This window comes from Siphateles boraxobius, unplaced genomic scaffold (genome assembly GCF_051911475.1).
Source record: "Siphateles boraxobius isolate OS27281-9 unplaced genomic scaffold, OSU_SipBor_1 43, whole genome shotgun sequence".
Taxonomy (NCBI): Eukaryota; Metazoa; Chordata; class Actinopteri; order Cypriniformes; family Leuciscidae; genus Siphateles; species Siphateles boraxobius.
Genome location: NW_027509064.1, coordinates 1,682,850 through 1,692,691, shown reverse-complemented (window position 1 = coordinate 1,692,691; position 9,842 = coordinate 1,682,850). Strand labels below are relative to the sequence as shown.

The 9,842-nt window shown below is 44.2% G+C and overlaps 1 long non-coding RNA gene across 1 annotated transcript; it reads left to right on the top strand.

The window, feature by feature from the left end:
- Positions 1 to 2,288: 2,288 nt before the first annotated feature.
- On the top strand, positions 2,289 to 3,357 carry LOC143708833 (uncharacterized). The gene is made up of 3 exons (XR_013193670.1): positions 2,289 to 2,445; positions 3,110 to 3,176; positions 3,261 to 3,357. It is a non-coding gene; the product is annotated as an uncharacterized LOC143708833 (long non-coding RNA).
- The last annotated feature ends 6,485 nt before the right edge of the window (positions 3,358 to 9,842 follow it).

Below are 9,842 nucleotides of genomic sequence, written 5' to 3'. Positions count from 1 at the left end.
TTTTAGCTAAATGAATTTCTATATAAATAAAACAGTATATAAATATAAAAATACCTTACATTTCCACAGTGCTGAAGATGTAGTTCTTTATGCAATGATAAAAACAGTCCAAAGTCATAAACAAAATTTTATTCCTTTTTTATTCCTTCAGTGATAAACTACAGGGTGAAATGAATGCATGACCCCCTCACAGAGACGAGAGGAGTTACAGGACAGATGAGCCTCTGGGATGTGCCAATGTCATAGCATATGTAAATTTAGTCTGCTTTCCAGAGTTTTATTCATACTAAATTCATTTGAAATATTAAAAGTTTAAATTAGATCTTTTAAAATTAAAAGACTGTTTAAATCAAAGCTTTAACGTTTTATTAAAATCGTATCTTCTATTTATCTTCTTAGAAGACTTCTGTATGATATAAATGATTTTACATAAATTTAACCTAAGGTATTATTTTTACTAAAGCGTCTGTTCAAAAAATAAAGACAAAAACTGTACTTTGGTATCTTAGATCTTATACAAATTATTTCAAACAGTATTTTTGTCCATGCCGCATGAAACATGTTTTCAAAGTTTGTCACAATGTTTTTTTTGTTTTTGTAGTTGTTGTTTTTGTTTTTAAGAAATCCCAGGACTCTACATTGCTCTTATTTAGATTACGTTGTATCATTTAGAAAACCACCTTACATTTTCAGAGACGCGATGTACCTTTTTTGGTCCATCACACAGCATATTTAATTTTACTCATCTTAATTCAAAGCATGATCTTACTTTTTCTACGGTAGCTATGATCTATTGCACGTATAAGGTGTATATCATTTTTTACTTTTCTTGTATCTCCCGAACTATCCTTAATCAGTGTGGAAACATACAGGGTGAACCCCTTTACTGAGAATATACTATCGGTTATCTACTCAAAATATATATGTAGAACTTTAAAATGTTAGCATTTGTTGATGCGACAGTTTGTCTGTAGGCTGCATGAACAGACTTTGGGGAGAGCTGATGATACCATATAGCAGGAGGCATGCCCTTTGACCTCCTCCATTTTGGAGGCTTACAGCTTAGTCCTAAAGCGGCTACAGTAATTTAATTGCTATGTGTAACCTGAAAAAACAAGAGGTGATAAAAAATGTTAACGATGACCTCATGGCTACGGCTGTGAGAGGACTCCATTCCCTACTGAAAGAACATTGTGGACACACAGCTCTGACGTTTTCCAAGAGTATTTTGCCCAGCCTCTTCTTTATAAATAGCCAAGACAAATCATTTCTGGACCAAAAACTTTTGCACCCTCACTCCTCTTACCACCTCATCAAAAGACATGTCTAAAAGTGAGTATTGTCTTTATAATTCATTTATGCTACAGTGAAAGATTGTTTACAAGATTGTTTAAGGAAAAGACGGTATAATTCATTAGTGTTTTAAACATGCTATTGCTGTTATAGCATGCTTTGTTGCTCTTACACATTGTTATATGTTCTATATCAAATGTTTTTGACGTCATATACGTTTCAGAAAAAAAAAATATATATATATATATTTCACCCCATCCAATCACATTTTACTGTAGTTGGCCGCTGGGGGGTTTCCATAAAGGACTTTAAAATAAATGTTTTAAATCTTATTTAGATTATTTTAGTCAGACATGGTTATATCTGCATAGGCCTATTTAATTATTTAATCTGTATTTTATTCCTTTTCAGTTACTTACTTTTTAAATTTCGGTAGGCTACTTTTTAATTCTTCTTTTACTTTGTCTTTGATTTTAACTTTTAGCACTTTGCATGATAAAATTGTTTAAAATGTAAGCTTTAAATATGAATGGCACAATGTGATAACCAAAATATATAAAAGTTAAGTCAAAGCTATTTATATAGCCTAGCGTTTTTCACAATACACATTCTCATAATTTAGTTATACATTCTGACGTTGGGCACCGTCCAGCGTCTTATTTCAGATGGTTCAATATTTATGATATTATGCGCCCCTGAATGGAAAAGAACTGTAAACTTCATCATTGTACTGTAATGAACTGCGTTACTGCCTATAGGATGATTGCATGATTTTTTTCCATTTAAAATAACATGGTCTTTCCTTTTCTCTCTCTCTCTAGAGACAGCAAACACTGCAGGACGACCGGACATCCAAGTAACATGTTAGTGTGGTTTATATTTATTTTTAATGAGAAACATTATAGAGTGCAACAGGCGTTTTCTGGAAGTAAAAACACTTCCGGTAAACAGCGACTGTGAAAAAGGGGGCAGGTACTCTATTGGGTGTATAATGAACAATTGATAGATGAACTGACAGATATTTTATGTAAACAGGCAAAATCTCTTCATCTGATGGTGGCCATTTGTTTTCGCCTATCATAACTGGTTTAACTCATGGCTCCTCCATTGACATCAACATGACTTCTGCCGAATCAAATGTACCGGCACATTGTAAGTGTAATAAAACAGTTTCGCCTATGTATTAAATTAATCTTAATTAAGCAGTCCGAGTTAACTATTTGGGACCAATTGGAAATGTACATTCTGATGTAACAGCGTCATGTACAAATTTGTCATGCTCCTGGATTATTTTACTATACTACATTAGCCTTTTATTTACTGATGATTTTATCAAAGCGACGAATTAACTCAATTCATGGTTGCAATAATAAAATAAATGAACAATTGACAGATGAACTGACAGATATTTTATGTAAACAGGCAAAATCTCTTCATCTGATGGCGGCCATGTGTTTTCGCCTATTATAACTGGTTTAACTCATGGCTCCCCCTTTGAGATCAACATAACTTCTGACGAATCAAATGTACCGGCAAATTGTAAGTGTGATGCATGAAAAACTATTAAAACAGTTTTTCGCCTATGTAATGTACAAAATTAATCTTAATTAAGCAGTCCGAGTTAACTATTTGGGACCAATTTTAAGGAAAGTTACATTCTGATCTAACAGTATCATGTACAAATTTGAAATATTTTTGGTACTATTGAATCAAGTTAAGTCATGATGAATTTATCTTATCTGGTGTCATGCTCCTGGATTATTCAGAATTGTAACTATAGCCTTTTATTTTACGGCACTTATTTATTTTACTACAGATTTTATCAAAGCCAAATACTGTCCAAAAGGGGCGAATGGGAAAGAAGAGAAACAGGTCAATACAAGGTTAGATTCAATCTTTATATTCTTTCCCCATTTTGCCTTCATTTTCCTTTTCCTGTTTTAATTTTTCAATTTTTATATTCTCAGATCATCAAGGGTTTCTGAAAGCAAACACCAGTCAGTTGGTTGAAAAAATGAAGAACATTGAGCCAATCATTGACGATCTTGACTTGCACAATGGATCAGTTGCAAATGTGCGAGCGAATCCAACACGCCGGATGAAGATGAGGGAACTGCTGGACTGTGAATTGTGAAAGCATTGCCAAGGACCTGGTCAATGCTTTGTGCAAGCCCATCATCAAAATGTTTTAACATATCGTAAATTTCAATTGTTTGATAAATTATCTAACGATTATACCTAACTATCAACAGTTATATGTGAAACGAGCTCAGTCGCATTAGAGATGGATTCTTGTTTATATTGAACATTGTTATTGAACCGCATGTTTAACAGCTCTAGGGTTATTAAATTGTTTACCGCGGTTTCATTTTGAACAACACTATCGTAACACTTATCGTATCGCCGGGTGTGATTGTAATGTTTTGTATGGTGTTTTTCTTTACACATTCCCCCTGGATATCTGGTTCCTACAGTTAGCGGTAATGTTAGTCAACTCTATGTCTTCTCTTTGTTCATATACGACAGTATTCACAGGAATTGGTGTAATTTAATAAAATGATGGTTTAAACCATCATCTTCACTTGAGACATGTAGGTTGTGTAAAACATCTATCTATGTTTTAAAAAATACACCAAAACAAAGAATGAATCTTTCTATAAGTGTCCCTCAACATCTGTGCATACAACAAAACACAGTGCATCCGTGTACGATGATTTATCAGAAAATTACTTTTTTCTGAATAATCTCACCAAGTGCGGGTGTTTGATAACTATTGAACAACCCTGAATTCGGTTACTCAATAAAAAACTCAATAATGCGCTAAAGGTCTATAACTGAACTTTAACATCTTAATAGTTGGTAAAAGTTCACTTAAAGTCTGCGCAAAATAAAATACATCCTAGCTACTTTCTAAACAGAGTTTATCGCGATCCATTCACCCATCCATATGTTTTGAACTTTTAATGTTTAATCAACATTTTGTTGGAAAACATATGGTGGATTTACTCAACTTTTTATGTCAACAGGTTCTGCATAGCGGGGTAATGTCGCATTTAATTAACATTGTTTATTTCAGTAAACTTAAGTTTATTACATAAGATTAATTAAATGCCATTTAGTTGAATCAGGTTAACATTCTTAATTTAGTCCAAAAACTATTAAGTTCAAATAATCCAATTGTTTCGTTTATTTAGGGATTGTGTTCAACAACCTTTACAAATATATGTAATAAGATAACCTTTTACCAAATCTTTACTCGGTAAAGACTCTTATTGGTTTTGTCGTATCCAATGCATCCCCAAAGTAGTTGTTTTTATAATGATTAAAACTGCTTTAATTAATATTATCATGGTCTACACTTTATGGTAAAACACTAACATATCAGAAACTCTTTTAAATATAAACATTAAAAAAATTTATCTTGCTGTTAAAACACATAAATAACGTTTTATTTCAAATTGTACTGTTCCTAGTTTTCTATATTGATATTAATTAAAGCGGTACATTTGATTCGGCAGAAGTCATGTTGATGCCAATGGAGGAGCCATGAGTTAAACCAGTTATGATAGGCGAAAACAAATGGCCACCATCAGATGAAGAGATTTTGCCTGTTTACATAAAATATCTGTCAGTTCCCTTTCAGTCGATAACGTCGGACGTAGTCGACGCCGACTGAAATGGGATCTCACTAGAGAGCCTGTCTTCTTCGAGTACTATTGAACGAGCCAATGTAATTGGCGTGCGTGATTCGCATCACACACTCCGCCCCCGCGGCGCGGGTATAAATACGGAAGTGGATGCACGCACTAGTTGCCTTTCGCTTCGGAGCCGATCGTTTGATGTCTCTGAGAGTGCTGTTGTCTACAACGAGCGAGTGTGTCGGTGTTCTTCAGGAAGACTCTCCCAGTGCTGGTGTTCTACAGCGCGAGTGCAGCGGTGATCGCGAGCTTTGAGCTCTCAACTGCTGTTTTAACAGCAACAAATTTCTAAATGTTTGTGTGTGTTGATGGCTGGTTAGAGGGCGGAAAAGTGAGTGCTTCACTGTTTCAGTTCTCTGTTCAGTGTTGCCGCGGTCATTCCCCTGTGTGCTCCGGCACTGGTGACGGTCCTATTTTCTGAAAGAGCAACACGGGTGCGTTTGCGTCTTTTTCAAGATGTCATTCCGCCCGTGCGTTTCTGGGTGCGGTCGTTCCCTGTCTCTCTCTGATGGTCACAACTGTTGTGTCACGTGTTTGGCTTACAGCACGCTGAGACAGCTTTTGTGGACAGCTCATGTTTTCTCTGTGGGAACATGACTGTCGCAGTGTTGAGGGCGAGACTCGCCTTCGTTCGCGGAGAGCGAGCCCCCATTACCATGCCCCACCCTCGGGTGCTGTGTGGGATGGGTGACCGGAGGATAGTGTTGGATGTCCCGCCCGGTAACCATTCCCTGTGGGCTCCTCACTCCTCCCTTCCACTGCAACCACTGGAGCCTCCTGTGTTGTCTGCTGGTCCATCTGTAATGGGTGGGCCAGTGGTTTCACTCGGGGCTCCCCTGGAGGACAGGACGCCGATTGCAGCATCGGAGGGTGAGCTGACTTCTAGAGATGATGACTCGGCTGCATTGTCTCCCTCCGGGAGTTCAATGTTGCCCGAGCCGGATCCAGAATTATCAGCTATGCTGAAACGGGCCGCCGAGGCTGCCGGGCTCGAGTGGAACCTCCACCGTGTCCAGTTCAGTCTCGGTTGGAATCTGGAGTTTGGTATCTTGGGGCGGGCCGCGCTGGTTCTCAGCTCGCCGCCCCAGTGCCTTTCTTTCCCGAAATGCATGGAGAGCTTATCAGGTGGTGAACAGCATCTTTCTCTGCCAGAAACTGCCTGACTAGCTTTTCCCCCTCATTACCCTTGATGGAGGAACGGTGAAGGGTTGCGAGGTGTCCCTCCATTGGAGCGGTCTGTCGACACAGGTGCACCTGTGTCCGGCGGCCTCTGCCTTTTGGGGGGATCCTCGTCTCCCCCCTAAGGCCTGTGAGTTTCGTCTGTTCCGACGGGCAGAGCTTACAAAGCCTGTGGGCAAGCCCCTTCCTCTTGCGTGCCATGGCGTTGCTGCAGGCTAGGGCACCCATGGCATGCACGAGGGTAATCCAGACCGTGCGCTCATCGGTGAGCACCGCACTGCATCCGACCTCACCCTCCGGGGTACGGGTGTCGTAGCGTGCGTGATCGGTCTGGCGATGTCCACCTTGGTGGTCCAGTAGCGCCTTCGTTGGCTCAGCCTGGTTGGTATGGCGGATGCGGACAAGGTTCGGTTCCTGGTCTCCCCAATTTCCCAGGTTGGGCTGGTCGGCGACGCGGTGGAGAACTGCATCAAACAGTTCTCTGCCGCTCAAGCGCAGACGGAGGTCATCCGGCACATCCTGCCCCGGTGGCCAGCCGCTGCCTCCACCCGCCGCCGGTGGCAGCTCCTCCGCCTGCTCGTCGCCGTGGGCGTTCTCCGGCCGCCGCTCCTGCTGGCCCTCCGCAGCAGCCTCCACACAGGCCTCAGCATGGAGCCGGACGCAGTAGAGATTCCCAGCCCGCTCCAGGCGCTGCCAAGCCAGGTGGCAAGCGACAGCGAAAGCATTCCGGAGCGGGCCGCCCAGGAATGGATGAGATGCTCTTGGAGTGGCACGATCACTCCCTCCCCCCGGGTGAGGGCCGGGTGGAGCCTTTGTTTGTGTGTGTGTCTGTTCCGCCGCTGGCTCCCTAAAAAAAAAAAAAAAAAAGCGGAGCAAGCGGTACCCACACTTCAAAGAGAGAGCAATTTCATCTGTTCCTGGGTCCCAAGAGGGCCAGTCTGGCGGGTGTGACCCTGTATAGCCTTACACCCCTCAGCTCCCCCTTGGTCGCCAGCAGGCAGCTTGGTGCGTTCGAGGACCCGGTCATCCGCCTTCTCACGCGCCCCCTGCCGCTTGTGGAGACAGGTAAGTGTTGCACAGCACACTAACACCACTCTCTCTACTTGGCTGCCCCACCTCAGGCTCGGTTACCCCGCTCAAGTCAGTGATAGTCATCACATTAGGTGTTGAGCAGACGTGCTCCTGAAAATTCAGTGATATTCATCACACCGAGTGTTGAGCAGTGCTCCTGACTTGTGCGTGCTTATCTTATCCTGCTGGCGAAGGATTTGATATAGCCGCTCCTCCAGCCGGTACGAAGGCCAGTTGTAAACTCGTTCTTCGTGCTACTAGGTGGTGGGTCGTGACCATCTTGGCCCAAGATTGGTCTGCAGCTTTGACCTGAAAGACATGTGCTTCAGATCTCTACCTCCTGCACCGCAGGCCATCCTGTGTGTTGCGTCTAAGGGTGGAGTATCAGTACAGTGTCCTTCCCCTCGAGTGCTCCAGAGCCCGTTGGGTCTTCAGGTCAACTGGAAGAGAGTAATCTCGCCCACGGGCTGAGTATCTCTTTTCTAGTTTTGGAGAGGTACTCGGTCCAACATGTCTCTCCAATGAGAATATGTTCAGCTGGTGTTGAAGTGAGAAAGGGTCCCACTGAAAGAACTTTCAGAGGCTCCTGGGGTATATGGTAGTTGCAGCCTTTGGCTCCCTCCATATGTGACCGCTTCAGCGCTAGCTTCACGATCGAGTCCCGAGGTGACCGTGGCAGAGCAGCTCACCCTGTGTGACTATAGTTCATCCCGGTCTGCTGCCAAACCCTCTTCAACAGAGGGGCCATGTACAAAGGGCGTGTTTTAACGGGGGCCTGGGCGACCCCCGACTACACGGGCATTCGTGCCTCGAGTTGTTAGACATTGCGACCGTTCCGCAAGCTTCCCCTGCATGTCACAAACTCACCCGTCACCTCTTCCTTGGAGTCAGACGCTTCTGAGGGCGCCTTGTTCCACTCCTCCCGCTTACTCAATCGTGCCGCCATCGAGCCTCACGACAGTTATAGCCAGGGCAAGTGGAGACTCCATCCCCTGGGTCCGGCTGGGTCATGACCATTCCGGGGCCGCTCAGTTGCCCCCCCGGTTTTATTTTTCCGCCAGTGTTTGGGTAAACCGAGCGGACTACCCTTGGACAAACACTGGGTCTCAGCTGCCCCAGGGGCCCGCAGAAATGCGTTTAACCCCAGTGAGCCTTCTTAAAGTTACTGCGACTCATGGTCGCCTTGGGCCTGCAAGTCAGTGAAATCATCACTCTTCATGTTGAGCAGAATTGCTCCTGAAACTCAGTGAAGTTCATCGCACTCAGGTGTTGAGCAGCAATGCTCCTGTAGCTCTGTGAGTTCATCACAGGTAGCTCAGTGAATTCGTCACACGCAGTGCTGAGCAGAAATGCTCCTGGTGCTCAGTGAAGTTCTTCGCACTCAAGTGTTGAGCAGAAATGCTCCTGCAGCTCAGTGAGTTTATCACACTCAGGTGTTGAGCAGTAATGCTCCTGAAGCTCAGTGAACTTGTCACACTCAAGTGCTGAGCAGAAATGCTCCTGTCGTTCAGTGAAGTTCTTCGCACTCAAGTGTTGAGCAGAAATGCTCCTGAAGCTCGGTGAGTTTATCACACTCAGGTGTTGAGCAGGAATGCTCCTGAAGCTCAGTGAACTTGTCACACCCAAGTGCTGAGCAGAAAATGCTCCTGAAGCCCAGTGATCTTCACATGTTGTGTTGAGCAATGCTCCTGTCTTTTTGCGCCCGTCGCTTGCACCTACGTGCCAAGTCAGGAGAGGAACAGGTCTTCATAGTTGCCCCTTATTGGCCCAACTAGACCTGGTTCCCTTCAACAGCCTTCCTGACTTCCCCTGAAAACTCTATTCGGGGACGGGGCACGATGGCACACGCGTTCTTCCCCCGGAGATTCCGGGCGGTCTTACATCTGAACGCGGAGGTTCAGGTGGCTATCACAAGAACATGTGATAGTTACCATTACTTCTGCGAGCACCCCCTAGAATTGGGTAGCGTGCTTACGCCTTTAGAAGTGGAACCTAGTCGTTGAGTGCGTCTTCTCTCCAGAGGAGATCCTGAAAGCTTTCGATCACTTCAGTGCTCTCTTTCCTGCAAAATGGGTAGCAGTAGGCTGTTTTCCTTCACCCTCAAAATGATGTTGCCTCGGTGTTTAAACGACGCTCTTCGTGTTGCAGAAGTATGCAGAAGCACGTTCTGATCGTCAGGTTCCTGAGGAGCAAGGTCTTGTAAATCCTTGTGTCCCTCTTTATCCTCTTGGGCCTTGTCCCTGGTGCGACTGCACTGCAGAGACCGCCCCTGAGCCACTGCAGGCAGTGAGTTAAAAATTCTGTTATATCAGTTCTCCTGCTCGCGTGGTCTCTACTAGAGGGTAGGGACTTGCTCGCTTTCGGTCAACGTATTGTGCCTGGAGTCTGGGCCGGCTAACTCTCACAAGCTGAGACCCCGGCTCGGATTGTGCCCAAGGTTCCTACCTCTCCCGTAATAGGAGCAGGTGGTGAGCCTGCAAGCGCTGCCCTGGAGGAGGCAGATCCAGCCCTGGCTTCTCTGTCCGTTCGCTTGGACGTGTACAGAATGCAAGTCATAGACCTCAGACTAGCTCTTCAAATATCTGTTGGAATTCAGCAGAG